The 10817-nt window shown below is 42.3% G+C and overlaps 1 long non-coding RNA gene across 1 annotated transcript; it reads right to left on the bottom strand.

Annotated features, from left to right (window-relative positions):
- Window positions 1-4665: 4665 nt before the first annotated feature.
- Window positions 4666-6636, bottom strand: LOC119033468. Its single transcript, XR_005079258.1, has 2 exons — window positions 6399-6636; window positions 4666-4959 (listed from the first exon to the last, which is right to left on the bottom strand). It is a non-coding gene; the product is annotated as an uncharacterized LOC119033468 (long non-coding RNA).
- Window positions 6637-10817: the final 4181 nt, after the last annotated feature.

The following is a 10817-nucleotide window of genomic DNA, read 5'->3' as shown; positions in this document are numbered from 1 at the left end:
CCATGCAAAATTTCTCTTATTGGTTATTGAGGTTATTGACACAGTTGGGCCTATAACATTATCACTCTTAAATTGTAATTTTCCATCTATTTTTAAACATCATTTTTAATCCATTTAAAACATTGATGGAGTGATTAGTTCTGTTGCCTCACAGAGACAGAAGGTCCTGGGTTTGAGACCTGGCTGGGCCAGGGCCCTCCTGTGTGAAGTCTGCATGTCCTCCCTGTGTCTGCATGGGTTCTTTCTGGCCACTCCGGCTTCCTCCCACAAGTTAGGTAAATCATCATTGTCTAAAACTCAAATTAGCTGCGGTGTACTTAAAGGTTCAGTTGACAGATATACAGTACCTTACACTGAGACCTGGTGACTCAAAAGTCTAGCTGGGCCCAAATCTATACCCATGAATAATGTAATAACACCACTTTCCATGCTGGTTTTTGAATGTATTAAAACACAGGTGGTGAAAATATGCTTACCATAACACATCTTTAACACCGTGCGTTCCATCCATGCAGTCTTTTCAGTTTGATTAGTGCAATGTTGCAAGTGGAACTCTCCATCAAAGGAGAATGGTCGATTAGGATGACTTTTTATTTAGAGCTGGTTCTTGTCACTAAATTGCGTCAGGATCATATCTATAGTTTAACAAAACTTTCATCATTATGATTACACAGTGTTGCATGAGGTGTTACCCTTGTTTTTCTGTCTTCGGTAATTATGTTTATCAGTGTTATGATAATTATGATAATAATGATGTTTATGTAAATAAACAAATAAATACAAGATAATAAAGATTGTGTTCCTGTATAATTGAGGAGTAAGAAGCCATGCGTGATGACTGTTCCACATGATACAACAGTTGCTTTGGCATTGCTAGAAGACATTGGCAATGTGCAGTTTAGGTAAGAGTGAGTTTTCAGGGACCGTATTGATGTTCTGGCACATGATGATGACCGCTGATCAAGCAGAGAGAGAGAGCGCGGATCCCCTCCCCTCCTCCAGGTGCTCACAAACCATCACTGTGCCCAGAGATGCACTTATCATCACTTTTTTTAACTCCTCCAAAGTTTGTGGCTCTGGACCCACAGCGTTTGCTGATTCTGTCACTTTCTGAGATTCTACTTACTTAATTTTGTTGCTGATCCCAAAACATAAGGCTCTTAATAATGCTTAAGTCTTTCAGTTTGATCAAACATCACCTCAATTTCACAGTCTCTTCCTTCCTTCTTCAGCTGCTTCTTTGCCTCTGATATTTCTTCTCAGAACTAAACTAAATTCTGGCCCTTCATATGTAAGCCCCATAACTGGGAGTGTGTTTAAAGCCATTTATAATAAACTGTGGGGATGGTCAGATGGTCCTGTGTGTAACGTGTACAATTTCAGGATGATTGAGATGTATGAGGATTCTGATATTAAAATATTCAAGTAAAGATAAACAGGCATAACATACTGTTACCCCTATTTCCACTGAATGCATGTCTGCTGCGTTACATCTCCACCAAGCCAGCGGAGCTGATAGGTTTCACTTTAGTCTATGTGTTAATCCCCACCAGGTCCGCTGCGCTGCGTATCTGATCCATCCCAGCTCCGGCAGTCCAGAGCCCTCCGGAACAGATATGCAGGACTTCTATTTCTGGCAGATACCGGAGCACGACGCAGCAATTCAGCTGAATTTAGCACCAAGCAGACAGGAAGTCAAGCACCAAAATAACAATATAACATCTGGTTACTTTTCAAAATAAAATATTCCTGTTGACACCAGCACACAAATCTAAAAAAGTAGACAAACACAAGCTCTTCTGCTGATCCTTCAGTTGGGAACACTTCCTGTTGTTGTTTTTATAATACATACCTATAACTGCAGTGGCCAGTGATCATGTGATTATTGTGGGAACACCTCTGCCTTGCCATGCCAGCTGTCTACCGTACTGGGCCGTGGTGGACAGCGGAGCAAAACCGGATTGGAGCCGTAACGCAGCGGACACGTATCCAGTGAAAATTCGGGGTTAGAACTAAAACCATGCACTGCATTGCACTGCAGAGAGCTTTTACTGTGTATAAGCATATGAGGGTATTCCCTGCTCCTGCATATTTCTGTACCTGCAGACTTGCTCCTCATTACCTTAGTAATGCACCCCCAGTAGACAGTGTACACTTCAACTTTTTATCATCAATCCCCAAGGCAAAATTCTTCAGTGTCACTGAAATTTTTGAGTATCACATTCCTGATGCAAAACAGAAGAGGTCACTGTTTCAATGTGTCCATTACTGCAGAGAATTTACAGCCCTGCACACATATGTGTGAGGCTTGTCCATTGACCATTAAAAGCTAAATTGAAACTTATGCAATACCCTTAATACTGTACATCCAGAGTTGTTTGGCCACAGCATGGTTGAATGACCAGCCAAATCATGGTGGTGGACCTTGAGCAGTGGTTTGTCTAATTCCACTTTTGAAAAGGCACACAGGTGGTTTTGCTTATGTCTCGGGCCACCACAGCAGGCTTTTTAAAACACCAATTAAGAATTTGCTGTTTTGTGTCATTGCACTGATGTCCCTCGGACTGTCAGCCACATTTTAGGATGCCATGATGATGATGGCTTGATGGGCCAGAATCACTCCATGTGCTGTGAGTCCTTGTAATTACAATGTGGCTCAGTGTGGCCAGCTGCCTTTGTAATTCTGAGCTGAAAAACACACTTTGAAAATGATCCTTGAAATGAAAGCTGCATTTATTGCAATCATGGGATTTTTATCAAATCAAGAGTGACTAATCCTGCTGTTATAACAGCTGTGAGAGAGATTGGAGTTACAAATTGACCTGAGAACGAGTTTGCCAGTTGTGTTCATGCAAATCTTTGCAGTTAATACTTCAGTCTCACCGCAGTACCTTGTGTCCCTCCCTAAGAAAAACACCATAACCTACTTAAATGACTACGTCCCATTGCACTCACTTCAATTGTAATGAAGTGTTTTGAGGGAATAATCATGACCCACACTTAAAAGACCATCCCGGACACGCTGGAACCCCCATAGTTTGTGTACCATCGGACCCGGTCCACTGACGATGCAGTGAACACCGCCATCTACACAGCTCTCACACATCTGGAGAGCAAGGACATGTATGTTTGAATGTTGTTTATCGATTACAGCTCAGCATTCAACACAGTCCTCCCAACCAGTCTGGCTGAGAAGCTCCTCATCCTCTCTCTGCAGCTGGGATCTGGATTTCCTCACAGACAGAACCCAGACAGTCAGAGTTGGTACCCGGACATCAGGCACAAGGACGGTGAGCACAGGGACCCTCCAGGGCTGTGTGCTGAGTCCTCTACTGTACACCCTCTTCACCTACGACTATGCCTCCACCCAACGCAACACCACCATCATCAAGTTTGCGGATGACACAATAGTCATTGGACTGATCACTGGTGGGGCGGAGACAGACTATAGGGACGAGGTGGCTCAGCTGGATGTCCTGGTGCCCCACAAATAATCACTTCTTAAACGCAGAGAACACTAAGGAGAAGATTCTTGACCCGAAGAAGAGGAGAAACCAGCACAGTCCACCTCACATGGGTGAGAAACTTTAAATTCCTCGGCACCAGTGCCGGCCCTGACTAATTTGGTGCCCTAGGCAAAATTTTAGTTGGCGCCCCTTCCATTGTAGTCAATTTCACAATTTTCATACACTAACACAGAAACTGCATGTATGTATTGAAGATTTTACTTCTTTAAAGTAAAAAAAAAATATCACACCAAATAAAAACTGAAGAAAGAAACAAGTGATAAAAATACAATACAAATAAGGCATTGTGCAAACATATTATCTCTCAGCCTCAGAGTGTCATCTCTTCCTTATCTATTGTCAGCCGCTTTGCAAAATGACCTCCAATATTTGGAGGTATATTGGTATTGTGCTGCTGGCTATCCTCATGAACCTTCAGCAAGTGTCTTGCATGTTTCCAGTTCTTTAGTACTTATTAAATCATTCTTTTGGAGAAAACATTTAGCACGTGAAGCAGTGCAAGCTATCATTTCTGTTTGAGTACATCAGCCAGCTTCTTTTGATTTTTTCAGCATTGACTAAGACTCTGTTACAAAAGTCATGTTGACACTCTCCCATCTTTGTTTTTGGGAAAAGTGTAACTGCTTTTTTTTTTTTTTATCTGAAATTGTCATCTGTGAACTAACTCTCATCTCACTTTATCAGTTAGAACAGATGTCCAGTCAGCAGGTCTGTTGCTGCAGCCTTTAGTCCTGATGCTGTGTCACTCTGCTGTGCTGAGGTAGAGCGACAGCAGCACCTGATGCTGTGTCACTTGGCTGGTAGTGAAATATTTTAAAAGTGCATCTGAAGAGAGAAGAAAAGTATATGTGACCACTGCATGTTACATGTTCAAAAAGAACAGATGCTCAATGTGTGCTATACATAAGACTAATATAGACTAATAATGAACATGTGATGAGATTCATTCAACGTGGTCATTGCAATACAATTCAGACTAACCAGATTGCAAGTTAAGTGTGTATATATATTTCGCCTATGAATGATATGGGAAAACTAAGGTGTGGAGTATTAACAGGAACACACTTTAACTGCCCTTTAACAGTGTTGTTATGAAATGGATTTGATCTGAACCCAGAAGCACAACTCAAGCCATGGATGACAGTGAATAATAATTCTTTTAATGAACAGCAAGGTGAAAATAATGCGAGAGGTGGTGCGAGGTCCCAGGGTCCTGACGTGTCTTGTAGAATCACCAGGAGTGACGAGGGTGAAGGTGTCGTGGCGTGGCGTGGCGTGGCGTGGCGTGGCGTGGCGTGGCGAGGCGTGGTGCGGGCTGTCTTCTCGAGCGTACTCGCTTGGCAGGGAAGCACAGGAGATTAGACAACGTGCAGGCTGAATCCATAGGCAGGCAAAGCAGCAGCAAACACAAGCTACAGCGTCAGTAGGCAATCTGGAGCAAAGCAGGAGAGGCACAGAGACATTAGCTACACAAGCTAATCACGAAAAGTTGCGACAAACACTAATACAGGCGAGCCAAGACATAAACAACCACAGAGACTGACGAAACGATCTGGCAGCCAGCAGTAAGGAACCCAGAGCCTTTAAAGGGAGCTGATTGATGGCAGAAGGGACACAGGAGGAAAACAGACAAGGAAAACACACATACACAAGGGAGAGGGCAGGGCTGCCAGGATGGATCACGACAGATGTAAAATAAAAAAAAAAAAAAAAAAACATCAACTATGACACAGTAAACCAAAGGCTTACAACTGCCATATTACCAAGGGGATGGAAAACTAATAGCATTTTAACTAATCAGGAGAGACACCTGTAAAATAACACCTCAACATTAACTTTCCAAATGTCACTGATGAATTTAAGGTGGAGTAACATTACCACACATTGACTCAGCTTTTTATTGATTATTGAACAATGTTGCTATCTTCAGGTACAGGTACAGTGCAATGAGCCAGTACACAGAAAAAAGGCCTCTCTTTTATTTGATAGTCTTTGCCATGATGTTATGTTGCTGAAATAATAGTAGTAATAGCACTGGTAAAAAAAGATAAATATTTCTTTTTAATATCCCGTTTTCGGCGCCCCCTGTGGATGTTGGCGCCCCTAGCATTTGCCTATACTGCCTATACCCAGGGCCGGCTCTGCTCCGCACCTATGTCAGCGAGGACCTCCCCTGGTTTTTAGTAGCTAATACATTAAATTCAGTCTTCTTTGTACAGCTCTGGAGAAGGGTCTGTAGCATATTTCATGCATATATAGCATACATGTTGTAACTCTTAGTGGAGCAACATCACGTTGGGTACAGAGGTTAACTTCACAGGAGAGTCAAGTACTGACATGTCTATATTTAGGCCCAATCCCATTTCTCTTTTCTACCCCTACCCCTTATCCCTACCCCTTGCCCCTTGAAACGGAGTGCCAAGGGGTAGGACTGAAAGTCAACCCCTTCGAACTGGGACACCCCTTCAACAATCGCATACGTCATCAGCAGTCGCCACTGGCTCTTACGTAGGCAGATGCGACAATCTTTTTTCGGAAATCTTGGGAAATCATACCGTCTACAGCTGTGGTGATCTCTCTTGCGTGGGCTATTGGCATCCTTTTACGGTTGTCTGCAGCTAAATGGAGCAGCAGCAAGGTTGCTGCAGTTTTTATTGATAACATTATCACTGTAGATTATCAGGGCTGCCCACAGAGCACTCCTAGTAGTATTTAGCCTGATAATGTTAACCTGAAGCCTCAACTACTAGCGATTTTTTTTTCATGTGCATTTTATGAAGAAAATGACCATTACACATTGAAACAATGTTAAACTAGACAATACAAAGGTTTTCGTACATTTTAAAATTCATTAATGTAGAAAATACTTACATTTGTGAACTTCTTTCATGGTAGCAGCCATATTTCCGGTGATTTGCAGTGCATTCTGGACAATCTGTGGTAGCCCTCCGTTTGGAGCGTGCCTCTGGAAAACCTCCATTTGAAGGGGTATATAGCCCTACCGCTTCCCCCTAACCCTCCATCCTAAGGGGAATTGGGACACACCTACTCCTACACGTGAACGTGCAAAACGGAGGGGTAGGGCCAAGTGGTGAAATGGGATTCAGCCTTTGTCATGATGCATTTATTTGAATGCGTCATGACAGATGTCGCAATGTCACAACTCTCAAAAACTCTCCCGCTAACAGAGGGGAATTTTTCAGAATTCTTCGCAACAAGTAGGTTGCTCATGTTTCATTCACCTGTAACAACACAACTAATATCATCATATTAAACGTAAACAACAAGTATAGCCATTGCCAACACCGACACATATCAAGCTAGTTGATTTAGTAATCAGAAATTGTTTTGAAAGTGTGTATGGATGGTAAGTTATTGCTGGTAAGCTACCTTGCTATCTAACATTAGCTACAACCTGTTATAAACTTTATTTTTTCACATTTTTTAGTACAGAACATGGGCAGCATCAGTGTAATGAACAAAAGTAGGTATGGGTACAATATGATGAGGCTACAAATGCTAGCCATGTAGTGCCCTCACAGACACAAAAGGTTCTCCTTAGGTTGTCCTGTGTTTGTCTACACTGACAGGTCTGTAAGAGTCGCATTCTATCAGGTCCTTGCCCACGATGGGGGGATGACTCCCTGCCTCAGGGTGTAATTGAAGCTTTTATGTAGTATTGGTATTAATTGCTCCCTCAGTGATTCTCCTGGAAACCCATCTGTCCCTGGAGACTTACAAGACTTCAGGGAGGAGATCACCTTGTCGTTTTCTTCAGCTGATATTTCTTTTGTTAATTTTTCATTTAGCAATTTCCCCATGGAGGGCAGATCCAATTGGCACAGGAACTCTTCTACTTTAGCAGGTTCGAACGGTGTGGGTTGGGTATACAGGGTCTTTCTGTATTTCCTCTAGTTTATATGTAACTTTTTTTTAGTGGCAGGATCCCTAATCTTATAGACTGTATTTTCTGATTGCTGTTTTCGCAGCCTCCAGGCTAACCGCTTGGATGCTTTCAAGCCTGCCTCGTAGTATCTCTGTTTTGTAAACCTGAGATTTTTCTCTACTTCATCACAGTAAATCTTATCTATTTCTTGTTTGAGCGGTCCCATCTGTAGAAGTAATTGTGGCTCTTTACATTTACTATGTTGCTGTTCCAGTTCTGTTAGTTGTTTCTGCAGGTTTAACAGTTTTTGAGTTTTCATTTTTTTTAGAATGCAGATTCTGATATAATTTCCCCCCACAGGACTGCTTTGGCAGCGTCCCACAACATCACTGGGTTCACATTACCGCGATCATTGTCTTCCAAATATGTTTTTAATTCTTTCTTTATTTTCCCTTTAAACTCAGGGCTGTTTAACATGCTTACATTAAATCTCCACGTTGTCACTTTGGGTCTAGTATCTAGATGTAATTTCAAGTGGACACTAGAGTGATCTGATATATCTCTCTGGTTTATCTCGACAAACCACTGACATTGAGGGTGATAACCTTAAATTCTTTGTTACTCAGCTATAGACCAGTATTCTTCTGGACACTCACTCGCCTCCCCTGAGAACAGCAAGTACGAACCATGAGCAGTAGTAACAGAACAGTCGAAACAGTAAAACAAAAAAAAAGGTGTTCCAAGAAAGAGGTAATCCCTGGACCTCTTGTATAGGGGGATGTTTCAGCCGCTGAGTTGCGGGGCCCCCTCAGGTTGTCTGAGTGGGTGGCTGTCATTCAAACACTACAGACCAACTGCCTGATTCTTAAACTAAAGTGATACAGAAATCCTGGCCTATGAAAATTGAAAAAGTATCCTGTATTATGTTAAGGCACACTGCATGTAAAATAAACACTAAATTGGTGATGTAGGTCCAGATTAACAATATTACTGACATAATCAGAGTGGCATTCAATGGTAAACCTACACACATTAAGAAGAAATGTGCTCAATAGTGTACTTAACTAACTTAGTCTACCCTTAATTATGACTTTAAAATATTGCATATGTGTGCTTTAATATGCATTGTTAGACACTCAATTGAGATACACCATATGGAAGAGATAACGGAGTGAATGCTATTCAAAAGGGCTGAGGGATGTAGCCTACCGTCTCTGTCCAGTAACAAATAATAAAGATGAAAACATCACCGGGTGTACAGGAAAGCTGGTGTTATGATGGGGAGATATGAATTAACAGTCCTCAGCTTCTGTGTTGGTCCCCCGATGAAACTTGCGGAGCTTGTCCCAGATCCTTCGCTGATATCCCCTGCCGTCTGTGCGCCGGGGTCTTTTCACCTGTTCCCAGAAGAAGTGGGGCTGTGACATTTCCCTCGATCTGCCCTCAGATCTCGGAGGAACTGGGAACCCCTTTGCTCGCAGATCATCTCCGGCTTGATCCACATTATCATATGTAACTGTCCCAGAGTCCAGGAAAACACACATTTTTATCATCGGTCTGCTGAACTTGATTCTCTTCTCCTTCAATACTTTCTTGATCGGCAGGTATTCCCTTTGTTCCATTACACCTGTTGCACAGTCATGGTAAAATAAAACCCTGTTCCCATCCACGGTGATGTTTTTTTTTCAATGCCGCGCTGATGATATGCTCTTTGGTTGTATATTTCAGGAATTTAACGGTCGTTGATCTTGGGGGGGCATTGTCAGCTGGTTTGGGGCCGAGAGCTCTGTGTGCACATTTGTTTGGGCTGGTGCCCTCACCCAGTTCAGTTTGGATAAGGTTCTCCACAAAGCAAATCAATGAGGTGCCCTCGGCTCCTTCTTTTATACCGTAAATCCTTATGTTGTTGCGACGGGAATGCCCTTCAAGTTCGGTTAGTTTTGACCTCAGTTCGAGCTGCGTCCCAATACTGAACGTCTCCATCTGTCCTACCCGTTGCTCTGCTTGCCCCAGTCTCTGTGACACCACTTAAGTTTTCTTCACGGTCTCCTCCATCTTCAGATTAATATCCGATCTCATTTCGCCAAGTTATTTTTTGATATCCTCTTGAATGTTGCTCTGGAAGTCTGTGAACTGTTTAGAGATATTGTTCTCCAGTTCATACGTAGCACTAGCCATGGCTTCATTTATGGTGTCACAGATGGAAGCTGACGAGGCCACACCTAGCATGGCCACCTCGTCCCTACAACCTGCGCTTTCCATAACAGCTTCCTTTTCTTTGCTTCGTAGTGACATACTGAGGCCACGTTCGTCTTCCCCCATTAGTTTATATTACTGAGCTCCTATAAGGTGAATCTCCTGTATTATATGGGGGTTTGCAGCAGTGTGGTTAAAAAGTGCATCTTGCAAGTAATGACTAAATGTGTGTTGTTAGTAGGGATGTCCCGATCCGATCACGTGATTGGAAATCGGGGCCGATCACGTGGTTTCAGACGCGATCAGAATCGGACATTACATCCTAATCAGGGATCAGATACGTGTATATTTATTTTCATTATTTTTTAGCAGATCTGTAATATTACAAAAGAAATGGGAAAAATGTGTGTGCGCAGGGCAGGGGTCGGAAATTGGTAAATATAATGACCGGCAACTACTGTCAATGTTTGTTGTGCCTCTGATTGATGTCACTCCACAAGTAGACCATTCGTTTGTCACGCAGAACTTCATTCAGAGCAGAGCTCCACTAAAGAGCCTGCAATCGTTATGAAAGGTTATCTGATGTGTCACTGTGTTTCCCCTGTTCTGCTGCTGGAATTTCAGGGCCGCCACAAAAAAAAGGTATGATTTTTGGTGAGTGGCAAATTTAAGCTGCAAACAGTGAAAGCACTACGCCCTAAATTATTGTGAAATTAATTATTATTGTCATTATTGCTATTTGCATAACTTATACAAGTCACCATTAAAGTTGAGTGACTGAAATCCTCATCATCATATTCAAAGGCTGCAACAGGAGACTCATTGAACCGGGGTGATGTCAGTTTCAGGTTGGATGTTCGGCGGCTATTCTCTTGGGTCCAGCTGCAAATTTACTGAGGTTCGTCCAGTGTCAGCAGCAGGAGGACGTTTAGCTTCCCTCCCGCAGCCTCACGTTGAACCACTGGAGACTGATTTAGGCACCATCATTAAATTACTTAGCATAAATATATTAATACCAATAATTGCATTTTTTTCAATATCTTCCATGTCATGTGACCCAGTGACTCCAAGCCAGCAGCAGATTGTATTAGTTACTAATGTTAGTTAGTAGACATAATTGTTATGGTGTTTTAGTTCTTCCTCTATTTTATATGAATATTAATATGCAGAAATTATGATTTTTCTTTCAATAGTTTCCATGTCATAAT

This window comes from Acanthopagrus latus, chromosome 15 (genome assembly GCF_904848185.1).
Source record: "Acanthopagrus latus isolate v.2019 chromosome 15, fAcaLat1.1, whole genome shotgun sequence".
Taxonomy (NCBI): Eukaryota; Metazoa; Chordata; class Actinopteri; order Spariformes; family Sparidae; genus Acanthopagrus; species Acanthopagrus latus.
Note: the sequence above shows the minus strand (reverse complement) of the source record. Positions and strands in the feature narration are given on the sequence as shown.